Raw genomic sequence first — 12,393 nt, forward strand, 5'->3', positions numbered from 1 at the left:
TCTTTTATGTTACTCCATGTCTTTTTTCTATAGTCTTCCAATGCCTTTAAAAAGGAGTGGGGGGAGAATTGGTAAGGAGATTGGATAGAAATACAAAACTATGTCTAATTCTGAATAACAAAAAGCCACCATAAGACAGCTCTTACATGTAAACAGGTAGGAAGTCTTTAGTTCCATCCTCACAAGAAAAATGCTGAGCAATCAGCGCATCAACAACTGTGCTTAGAGCCATTGGAGAACTGAGGTCACCGGGTAAGCCATCACCCTGAAATCTAAAGAGACAGGAAAGACAGAGAATCACGACTTACCAGGAGCAGATGCAGCCTCTGGAGCCAGCAACTGGTAGCAACAGTTAACGGTCTGGTGACTAGCTGGAGGCTGAGTGTGGACTAGCTGAAGATTTTTTAAATGCTGGGGTTCCAGTCCTAGGGCAGCCCCACACTTTCCTGGGGTTTACCTCCAGAGCCCTACCAGGTTATCACTGTGAAGTTGGGGAGAAATCCACTTGCTTCAGGGAAAGGGAGGAGAAATGACCATTTTAAAATAGGCTCAGAGGAAATGTAACCATTTAGAAAGCCCAGAGCATTCTGTTCTTAACAAAGCCCTGCCAGGAGGGAAACTGCTTTCCCAGAGCCTTCTCTGCCCTGGGGGAAGGGCAGCAAGACAGCTCCAGCCCCCTCCAGACTTCAGGGCTCACATAAGGGGAGACAAAGAAAGGCCAAGAAACGTTCCTGAAGGTCAGGCCCAGGACCTCAGGCCCACGGAGATTTAATCCTAAGGTTATGGAAGTTGCCCTCCCTATTACCTTACCGTATTTATTTCTAATGCTGCTGTAACAAAGAACCACACACTGGGTGGCTTAAACATCAGAACTGTATTCTCTCACAGTTCTGGCGGCTAGATCCAAAATCAACGTGTTGGGAGGGCCACACTCTCTCTGAAGGTGTTCGAGAAGAGGCCTTCCTTGCCTCTTCTTATTCCTGGTGTTTGTAGGCAATCCTTGGCATTCCTTGGCTTGTAGCTGCATATCTCCAATCTCTTTCTCATCACATGGCCATCTTTTTGCGTGTATTCCTGTGTGTCCTCTCCTCTTTTTATAAGGACATCAGTCCTTGGATTTAGCACCCACCCTACTGCAACATGACCTTGTCAATGTAACTAATTACATCTGCAAAGACCCTATTTCCAAGTAAGGTCATATTCTGAGGTTCTGGGTGAACATGAATTTGGGGGGAACATTATTCAACCCAGTACACTTACCACCATATCAACAGACTCCAGTGCAATAAAAGGAAATTACGACTGAGAGAACGGCAAGACATAGACTCCATTTAAGATGCAATTCTTAGGGAAACCCAAAAACAACAGGAAAAAAATAAATAACCAGAAGTCTCTGGCATCTACAGCTACAGCAAACATTAAACATAGCCCAGATGCTAGTCAGATTAACATAAAATCTCGACTGATTAGCTCAGGTTCTATTATCACATACATTATATCTAGCCTTCAACAAAAAATTACAAAGCAACAAAATACTCAGTCTGAAGAGACAGAGCAATCGTGACTAGACTCAGATATGACCAAGATTTTGGAATTATCAGATAGGGAATTTGAAAAAACTGTAATTGATATTTTAAGAACTCTGATAGAAAGAATAGTTATATAAGAGATGGGTAATGGAAGCAGAAAGACAGAAACTAAGAAAGAAACAAAAGGAAATTCTAGGAATCAAAACTGAAAGGTAAAGAGAAAAGAGAATGAAAAAATTGGACAGAATATCTACGAACAAAAGGGCAATTGCAAAAGACATGTGAGTAATGGGAATATCAGAAAGAGGAAAAGGAGGAGAGGAAATATTTGAAAAAATGATGGCTGAAAATTTTCCAGAATTAATAACAGACACCAAACCACAGATCCAGAAAGAACAGAGAGCAAGCAAGATAAATACGAAATAATCAACACATAGGGATATCATTCTCAAAATGCAAACATGAGGAAAAAAGCCAGAGTGAGGGGAAATCTTATCAATAGAGGAATAAGAATAAAAATTACATTAAATTTTTTGTCAAAACTATGCTAGCAAGAAGAGAGTGAAGTGTTGAAAGAAAAAAAAACCCTACCAACCTAGAATTGTGTGTGCACTGAAATTATCCTTCAAAAGTGAAGGAGAAATAGACTTTCTCAGACAAACATAAACTGAGGGAATATGTAGACATACCTTGCAAGAAATGTCAAAAGGAGTTATTCAGAGAGAAGGAAAATGATATAGCTCAGAAATTAAGAAAAGAAAGAAGGAATAAACTAGGGTGAAACATTTTTTTATTTTATATTGACCTAATAGGTAATTATTCAAAGTAATAATAGCAACCATGTATTATGTGGTTATAGCTTATGGATAATTGAAATGAAAGACAACAATGTCATAAGAAATGGGAGGTAGGAATTGGAACTACCAGTGAAGCAAAATAGTGCTATTTGAAAGTAGACTTAGATTACTTGTAAATGTCTATTGCAAACTCTAGGGCAAACACTAAAATAAGTATAATTGACACACTGAAAAAGAAGAGTATTATTTAAAATGCTCTTAAGCCCTAGCTGGTTTGGCTCAGTGGATAGAGCATCAGCCCTGAAGGGTTCCGAGTTCAATTCCAATCAAAGGCACATGCCTGGGTTGCAATGCCCCAGTAGGGGGAGTGCAGAAGGCAACCTGTTGGTGTTTCTATCTTGCCCTCTCTCCCTTCCTCTCTGAAATCAATAAAAATATATTTAAAATAAAATAAAATGCTCATTTAAAACCAGAGAAAGTAGAAAAAGAGTAGAAGATTTTAAAAAGAAACCAATAACAAGTGCAATAAATAGAAACAATTAAAAACATGGCAGATATTAATCCAACTAAACAACAGAGACTGTCATAGTGGATATAAAAAGAAGACCCCGGAGAAACCAAGATGGCAGCATAGGTAAACACCTAAATTGCTGCCTCTCACAACAATTTCAAAACTACAACTAAAAGACAAAACGGACATCATCCAGAACCACAGGAAGGCTGGCTGAGTGGAAATTCTACAACTAGAAGGAAAGAGAAAAGCACACTGAGACTCACAGGAGCTGCGGAGGGCAGAGGTGTGGAGGCGCGTGCACGGAGAGGGCTTGCAACTGAGGGCACGGTTGGCTTTCTCAAGCGGGAGGGAGACTTAAGCTCCCAACTGCTCTGAACTCCAGTTCCAGGCAAGACTCTGGGGACCCAGACTCATTCGGGGAGAAACTGGACTGTCTGGCAGTGGGTGAGGCTTGAGGGCGGCTTTCTCTAAGAGGTGCTTGCAGTGATTGCCATGGAACACTGAGAACCAGGGGCCTCTTGGGGCAGAGCTGATGGAAAGCCATCACTGTTTGCTCCACCCTGAGATCCTGCCCTACAAAGCCATTGCTGATTGCTCTGCCCTGAGACTCCGCCCCATCCAAGCTGAGCGCAGAGGCTTTTGCAAGTCTTGTCCCATAAGGGTGTCTCCAGCACAGAAGTTCTCCCATCGTAGACACAGCTATTCCTCACAGCCAGTTGGCCTGGAGGTCAATTCCTCCCAGTGATACCAACAACAATCAAGGCTTAACTTCAACAAGCTTGTGCACACAGCCACAAAGGGGTGCACCAAGAGTGTCCACCTCAGGTACTTGGGGAGGCTGAGCCACTGGGCCCTAATAGGACACCTAGCACACAAGCTACTCTACCAACTCAGGAAAGCAGCCAAAATGCGGAGACAAAGAAACAGGTCACAAATGAAAGAAATGGAGGAAAACAAACTACTGGTTATAGAGTTCAAAACCACAGTTATAAGGTTTTTCAAGAATTTTCTAGAAAAGGCCAATAAATTTAGCAAGACCCTTGAGGATATGAAAAAGGACCAACTAGAAATTAAGCATACACTGATTGAAATAAAAAATAATATACAGAGATCCAACAGCAGACTAGAGGAACACAAAAATCAAGTCAAAGATTTGAAATACAAAGAAGCAAAAAACACTCAACCGGAAAAGCAAAAAGAAAAAAGAATCCAAAAATATGAAGATAGTGTAAGGAGCCTCTGGGACAACTTTAAGCATACCAACATCCAAATTATGGGGGTCCCAGAAGAAGAGAGAGAGCAAGATACTGAAAACCTATTTGAAGAAATAATGACAGAAAACTTCCCCCACCTGGTGAAAGAAATAGACTTACAAGTCCAGGAAGCGCAGAGAACCCCAAACAAAAGGAATCCAAAGAGGACCACACCAAGACACATCATAATTAAAATGCCAAGATCAAAAGACAAAGAGAGAGTCTTAAAAGCAGCAAGAGAAAAACAGTTAGTTACCTACAAGGGAGCACCCATACAACTGTCAGCTGATTTCTCAACAGAAACTATGCAGGCCAGATGGGAGTGGCAAGAAATTTTCAATGTGATGAATAGCAAGAACCTACAACCAAGATTACTCTACCCAGCAAAGCTATCATTCAGAATTGAAGGTCAGATAAAGAGCTTCACAAATAAGAAAAAGCTAAAGGAGTTCATCACCACCAAACCAGTATTATATGAAATGCTGAAAGGTATTCTTTAAGAAGAGGGAGAAGAATAAAAGGTAAAGATAAAAATTATGAACAACAAATATATATCTATCAACAAGTGAATCTAAAAATCAAATGAATAAAAAAATCTGATTAACAGAATAATCTGGTGAATATAATAGAATCAGGGGCATAGCAAGGGAGTGGACTGACAATTCTCATGGGGAAAGGAGTGTGGGGGTGCGGGAAGAGACTGGACAGAAATCATACACCTATGGATGAGGAGGGGGGCATGGGTAAGGGTAGAGGGTGGGGTGGGAACCGGGTGGAGGGGAGCTATGGGGGGAAAAAAGAGGAACAACTGTAATAATCTGAATAATAAAGATTTATTTAAAAAATAAATAAAATAAAATACTGCAGCAAATAAAATAAAAAAGACAAAAAAATAAAAATAAAAATAAAAAGAAGACCTGCTTCAACTATGAAGATACTAGATAAATTAAAACTAAAGGGATGGAAGCCTTAAAAAGGATGAAAATTCTGACATGTACTACAACATGGATGAACACTGAGGACATTAATGAAATAAACAAGTCACAAAAATATAAGTACCTTATGATGCTACATATATGATGCATGTAGAGTAGTCAAATGTATAGAGACAGAAAGTAGAATGGTGGTTGCCAGGGGGTGGGGTGAGGAGTTATTATTTAATGGTTATAGAGTTTCAGTTTGCAAAATTAAAAGATTTCTGGAGATGGATGGTAGTGATGATTGCACAACAATGAGGATATATTTAATGTCATAGAACTGCACACTTAAAAATGTTTAAAATTGTAAATTTTATGATATATATATATATATATATATTACCACAATTTTTAAAATTAATAATAACAATCCATGTAAATAGAGGAACAATATGATGTATTGTCTAAACTGGGACACTTTGGGTTGTGAAAGCAGATGCTTGTAATAAGTACACCTGGACACCAGGGATAAATGTGACTGTCCTGGGTAGCTCAGATGGCCCTAAAGTATCCTCCTCTACCTCAGAGAAAAATATCCACCTGCCTCAGTAGGAAATTTTGTTTGGCAAATATTCAGTAGAGTAACTATGGAAGAGATCTCACAATTAACAGTGTCAAGAAATAATGATTTATGTTTCCAAAACTCAAAGTTTTAAAATTTGGCCACTAAACTTTTAAAGTAAAAGTCCTGTATACATTTCGGGTTTATGATTTTATCCCAGAAATCCATTCTCTTCTGGAACACTCACCTTCGGTTTCCGGACTCAGCTGTCAATAAGCGTATGTGGGACATCTTCCCCACCTCCCAATGACATCCGGTCTTTAAGGTCGGTCCCCCACAAACGCCCCTCATCTGTTCAGCCTTTCCTGATCTACCAGGTGGAAGTTCTCCACTTCCAAACTTTGGTGGTACTTTACTTGGCATGAGGCTAACATGAGATAAAACCTAGATTACTGAATGAATGTTATTGAAATCTGCTTGGCTGCCAACCCCCAAAAATGACCATAATTAAATTCATCAACCAGCCATAAGGAAAACTACCTTGAACTTCCCCATGTAAACCCCGTGGGCAGTGCCTTGGTTTTGCCAGGAGTTTGGGGCGGGGTGAGGGTCGGGGTGGGTCTTGAAGCCGAAGAATGGAAAAAGAATCTGATTTGATTCTTGGCCATGATGGGAACTGCTGTTCCTCTGAGTGTTTCTCATATACAGGAAGTGGTCATTCTCACCCTCCCGGTCTCAAGCTCTGACTCACTGGGGTCCCCAGCCTGAGGGCATGGTCTATATGCCCCTAAGGCCCTGAACAACACAGTAAGGTGCACCCCTCTTTCCCCGCCCCCTTCCCCCCCCCCCCCCCCCCCCCCCGTGAGGCTGGTCACGAGAAGGTTAGTCCCCTCATTCATGTGGTCTTCTCAAGAAACCTGGATGCCCCAGGCCTGGGCCAGGTTACCTTCACCACAAACATATTGTAGCTTTATGTTTAAAACCAGAAATGGTAGCAAAAAGAGCCCTAAAGGTTATGCATCTCACCATTTCACACCCCTCCCCTGAGTTAATATTAGCTCTGTTTTTCTGTACTCCCACAGTATATTATGAGTGTGGCTATATGCTGGAAAAATTTATTTCTTTCAGGTGTTTTTTGCTTGCTTATTTTTTTTTTTTGCAAATATTCAGCTCATATCATGTTATATCACAATTCTCCTCTGATAGCCCTGAGTCCCTGGGTCACCAACTTAGTGTAAAGATGGCAAAGACTCACCCAGCTGGAGTGGCTCAGTGGTTGAGTGTCAACCTGTGAATCTGGAAGTCTCAGTTTGATTCCCGGTCAGGGCACATACCCAGGTTGTGGGGCTTGATCCCCAGTGTGAGGTGTGCAGGATGCAGCCGATCAATGACTCTCTCTCATCATTGATGTTTCTATCTCTCTCTCCCTCTTCCTTCCTCTCTGAAACCAATAAAAATACTTAAAAAAAAAAAAAAAAGCTAGCAAAGACTCATCTGATGAACAGGAAAATGGAAGCTTTAAGTAGCCTCAAGAGACCAAAGGGCAACATTGGAGCATATTGCAGGACACCTAAAGCTTCTGTCAAAAGTGTATACTTTGTCCACTTCCAACACACTAGGCTGGTTATAATCAAAAACACAGAAAATAGTTGTTGATGAAGATCTGGAAAAATTGGCTCTCATACATTGCTTGTGAGAATGTAAAATGGTGCAGCTGCTGTAGAAAACAGTTTGGTGGTTCCTCAAGGGTTAAACATAGAGTTATCATATGGCCCAGCAATTCCACTCCTGGTTAGATTTCCAAAGGAATAAAAAAACAGCTATTCAGAGACTTGTGCAAGAATGCTTGCAGTGGCCAAAACGGGGACGCAGCCCAGCAGCTTATCAGTCCTCCAGCTGATAAATGGATAAATGAGCTACACTGCATCCGTCCAATAGTCATAAAAAGAAATGAGATACTGATACATCTGCATCACGGATGACCCTTGAAAGCATCCTCAGTGAAAGAAGCCAGCCACGAAAGGCACATAGATATTCTATGATTCCACTTATCTGAAATGTCAAGAATATGCACCTCCATAGAGACAGAAAGCAGACTAGTGATTGCTAGGGGCTGGGGAAGGGAGAGATGGGGAGTGACTGCTTAATGCGTAGGAGGTTTTCTTAAGAGCAATGAAAATGTAGTTACATAACATTGTGAATGTGTTAAAACCACACATGCACTTTAAAATTGTTCAAGTGTTGAATTTTGTTATGTGAATTTTACCTCATTTTTTTTTTAAATGTACTTTTGAGGCAGATTAGTAAGGAGCTAGGAAAATGCCTTGGCAAGTGGAATGGGGAAACTGAGACAGACAGCTGAACAAACTGGCCCCGCAATTTACAGGCAGATAATAAATCACAGGGTAATATCTTACCTTGGTCCTGGTCCCCCTTCAGGGACATTCTTTGAAGGTGAAACTGACCAGAGAATGATCTATACACTAATTTTGATGCATCGGCATATTAAAGGACAGGCTTGGAAAGCTGATGAATATTATATTGAGATCCTCCCCTGAGAACTCCCCTAAGAATTCCCGCCTTTAGAAAAGAGATTTTAAAAGTTTAAGACAAAGGACTCAGTTCCTGTTCATGTCTTTTCCCTCCACCCTTCTTTCCTCCGGCTCTAAAGGTTCCCAGGAGACTTGCAACCAGGAGAGCAGGGGACAGTGTCCGCTGGTCTCCAACTAAACACCTGAACCTGTTTCCAAGGGCCCTTCTTTTGCCTCTGTAACTTGTTTCCTGAGTCCACGCAGCCCAGCTGGCTCACTTCTTCTGCCTCTGTGACTTTCTTTCCAAAATGCCAAGGCAGCTCTCTGAGAAGCCCGCTTGAATCTTTTCTTCAAGTGTCCTTTTGCTTTGCAGGCTAAATAAGTTTGCACTAGAGTTCTTGGCTCTGAATCTAGTCATGAGTAAACAGCCAGATTAATCCAGTGTGTGGAGCATCCTACTTTTCAAAAAAGATGTCACAAATACAAACAAATGACACTAACAACAACAGAAGTGTGAGAGTGTTGTAGATTAAGACAGCCGAAAGAGACAAAACCAAATATCATACACAAATCTTGATTGGACCCTAGATAGGAAAAAGAAATGCAGCTTATGGAAGACATTTGGGGGACAGTCGAGAGATTCACATTCAGATAGCGTGCTGGGTGCTGCTATGGTTATGATCATGGGATTGTGGTTTTGTGGGAGAACATCCTTATTAGGAGGTGCTGAGGTATTTAAAAGTGTAGTATCAAGATGTCAGAGATTTGCTTTCAATTTGTTCAGCAAAACAAAAGTATGTAAAATATAGAGAGAAGAAGAGAGAAAGAGAACGCAAATATGGCAGAATGTTACCAGTTGGAGAATCTGGGGCGGGGAGGGAGGGTTTAGAGGTGTTCATTGTTCTCTTTGGTCAACTTTTCTGTGGCATTGACAATGACAAAATAAACTGTGGGAGGCGAGAGGAATTGCTGGTGCAGGAGGTTGTGATAGAGCTTGCTGCCAGGCCCAAAGCAGTCGGCCACCCACGAATGGAGTTTAGAATGACTCCCTACATTAAACTAGCTTCACCTCCTTTTAAGTCTTTCTAAAAGAAAGATGGTCTACATTGCATGTTTCTTGAAGTCCCTCGCCCCCATTAAGCATCTGGTAAAAACCCTATCACTACAGACATTGAACCCATTGGAAAAGTCTGATGAGTAAAAAACACTCTTGGGTCCAGCCAGCATGGCTCAGTGGTTGAGCATCGACCTATGAACCAGGAGGTCACAGTTCGATTCCTGGTCAGGGCAAATGCCGGGTTTGGGGCTCAATCCCCAGTGTGGGGCATGTAGGAGGCAGCTGATCAATAATTCTCTCTCATCATTAATATTTCTATCTCTCTCTCCTTCTCCCTTCCTCTCTTAAATCAATAAAAATATATATTTTTAAAAACACTTGGCAGACACCATATAGGTGGATGAAAAGAGTCCCCCAATGCCCCAAGCCCTGAAATGGGGTTCCCCCACCCAAGGTCCTGGGACCAGTTAGGCTAATGGCTGGTTCTAGCCCTGTGCTTGGGGTGGTGGGGCGGGGGGGGGGGGAACCTACTATATCTGGGTTTCTCCTTTCTTATCCAAGGAACCTGGGGGCTATCCTAAGTGAACTTCTGGCTCCAGTGGGAAATACTCTATTTCTCCCCATCACCATCTGGGTTCAAATTTGCATTAATTCACTCATTTGCTCATTTATTCAATTATTTGACATGTATTTCTTGAGCACTAGGCATTGTTTGGGGCTCTAGGGACACCCTGATGAACAAGTAGCCGTGCTATCTACCTTCACAGTGTTTACATGCAAATCGCAACTGTGACACATGCCACAACGGGGATGAACGAGGTGCCAACAGAGCTGGTAATGGGATGAACTGCTATAGTGACATGTGAGTGACAAGCAGGAAATACAATCAACAGGCTCTGAGGATGGGGTAGATTTGGGGGACAATAAAAAGCGTGTTGAGAGATGCTCCCAGAATTCTGGCTTGTATAACTGCATAGGGGTGGCCTTCCCTGGACATCGTGGAAGAGGCCTGCAGTGGAGGGGTGACAGACATCATGTAGACCACCCACGACAGTCAGGCACACAGAAGACAGGCCTGGGCTGTGCTGTGGGCTGTCAGTTGTCACGGAGGCCATGTGTGGCCAAAGCCTACCCCACTCCTCCGGAAACCTCCACCAATCCCAGAAGGACACGCAGGAGGAGAAATCTTCAATCTTGTGCAATCTCCTAATATTCTGTTCTTCTTTGTTAACAGAAGCAGATTCTGGGTAGCATCCCACATCCCGGTGACAAGCCTCCTCTGGCTTGCTGGCGAGAAGGGTGTCTTTCCTTTCTCCCCTGAAAGCAAGAGTGGAGCCTGTGGAGGAGGGGAATAGCTCAGTGCATTCTCTCTCTCTCTCTCTCCCTACAGCTTTGTAGAGGTTGGAGGTCACTTTATTTGCCCAAACTGAGTTAAGGGAAAACCCAGTCTTTGAACTGGATAATGGAACCCTTCTTTGCCACAGTGCTTCCCCCAACTCCATTCTACATGGAATGAAACACAGAGACAAAGCCTCACTTCCAGGTGGACGTGGAGCAAAGCAGGGCACCTGTGGAAAAGTCCTCGAAGTGCAAACTCTCGGAAATGAGCAGGAACTGTGGGTTGAGATATGTTTTCATTTCCTGGGGCTCCTGCAACAAATTTCCACAAACTTGATGGCTCAAAACAACAGAAACTTATTCTCTCGCCGCTCTGCAGGCCAGAAGTACAAAACCAAGGTGTCAGTAGGGCCACATTCCCTCCCGGAGCTGCTGGGGAGATGCTGTTCCTTGCGTCTTCATCGTCTGGTGGCTCCAGGTGCTCCTGGCTTGTGGCTGCATCACTCCAATCTCTGCCTCTGTTTTCACACGGCCTTCTCCTCTGCTGTCTCTGTGTGTCTCTTCTAAGGACAGTTGTCATTGGATTTAGGGTCCATCCAGATAATGATCTCACAGGTCTCTTCATCTCAAGATCCTCAACTATGTCTGCAAAGACCTTTTTTCAAATAAAGTCATATTCACTGGTCCTAAGAATTATAATGTGGACAGCTGGAGGGTGGGGGGCACCATTCAACCCACAACAGGATGAAACTTTCACAGAATAGGGGGGATGGGAGGCAGCGGTTAAGCTTGCTTTCTTTCTGACTTGGTAATGGTGCCTTGTGGTGAGGGCCACTCATTCTAGAACTATACTGAGAAACCCTTGGCTCCCTCACGCTCTCACCGCTTTTTGAGAAGAAAACAGAGGCATTCTGGGAAATGCTGGTGGGCCCCAAGCACCTTCCCAGCGATGCAAATGATATACCCTCTTCAGGGACTATTTCCAAGCCCCCTGATTTGAGGTTCCTTTGTCAGCCACCCCAGGCCCCAGCTGTCTCATCCTCCATCGGATCCTGTGACTCTAGGTATTGATCTTGTTTGAACCCTTGACAAGCATCTGCTGGCTGCCCACTCCGTGCCAGACCCTTGGCTTATGAGAACACTCATTTGGCAATGAATCCTGCCAATGGCCTTGGCATGCTAGCCTTGGGCTGGGTCTGTGAAACCCAAGATTTGTGAGGGGGCAGGGAGAGTTGTGAGTGGGAAGTCCAAAAGTCAACACAAGAAGTTAAAATCCTTCTGGTCAAAATCACACTCAAAAATATTTTTTAAACCACTGAGAGCCAGACTTGGAAGCTCAAAAGCAAAAATCAGCTCATTGCCTTTTACAGTAGGTAGGGTCTCCCTGACCCTGGGGCAGATCTAGTTTGAAAATAGGGGTGGGGAGATGGAAGAGGGAAATAGGTTAACAAAATTTTTCTCTCTTATTTCTTCATTTCCAGATTTTAGAGTTCGTGCCTAAGTTACGGGCATGTGTGTGGCAACTCACTATTCTTCTCATGAATGACTCACCCTCACTACAAGCTCCTTGATGGCACACACAAAAAAATCCCCCCCCCCCGCCCCCGCCACTCTGCCCTTGAATGGCCCAGGGGCAGCCTGTGCAAGGCCGGGCAGAGCAGGTGCTGGATAATGACCTGAGGGAAAGAAGGGAGGAAGGGGAGCAATGCCACTACTTCAGAAGTACTTTCCCAGAAATTGTTCCCAGCAAGAGGCATTCTGGGGTGAGCTGTTAATAGAAGGCATTCTCAACTCATTGCCCAGGCTCAACTCATTGCCCTTCCCTCTGGGCCAAATATCCAACCAGACCCAGGACAGGGGCAAACAAAGGCCCACAGTTCTGGAGTCTCTATGGC

Source organism: Plecotus auritus (genome assembly GCF_963455305.1).
Source record: "Plecotus auritus genome assembly, chromosome: 5".
Lineage (NCBI taxonomy): Eukaryota > Metazoa > Chordata > Mammalia > Chiroptera > Vespertilionidae > Plecotus > Plecotus auritus.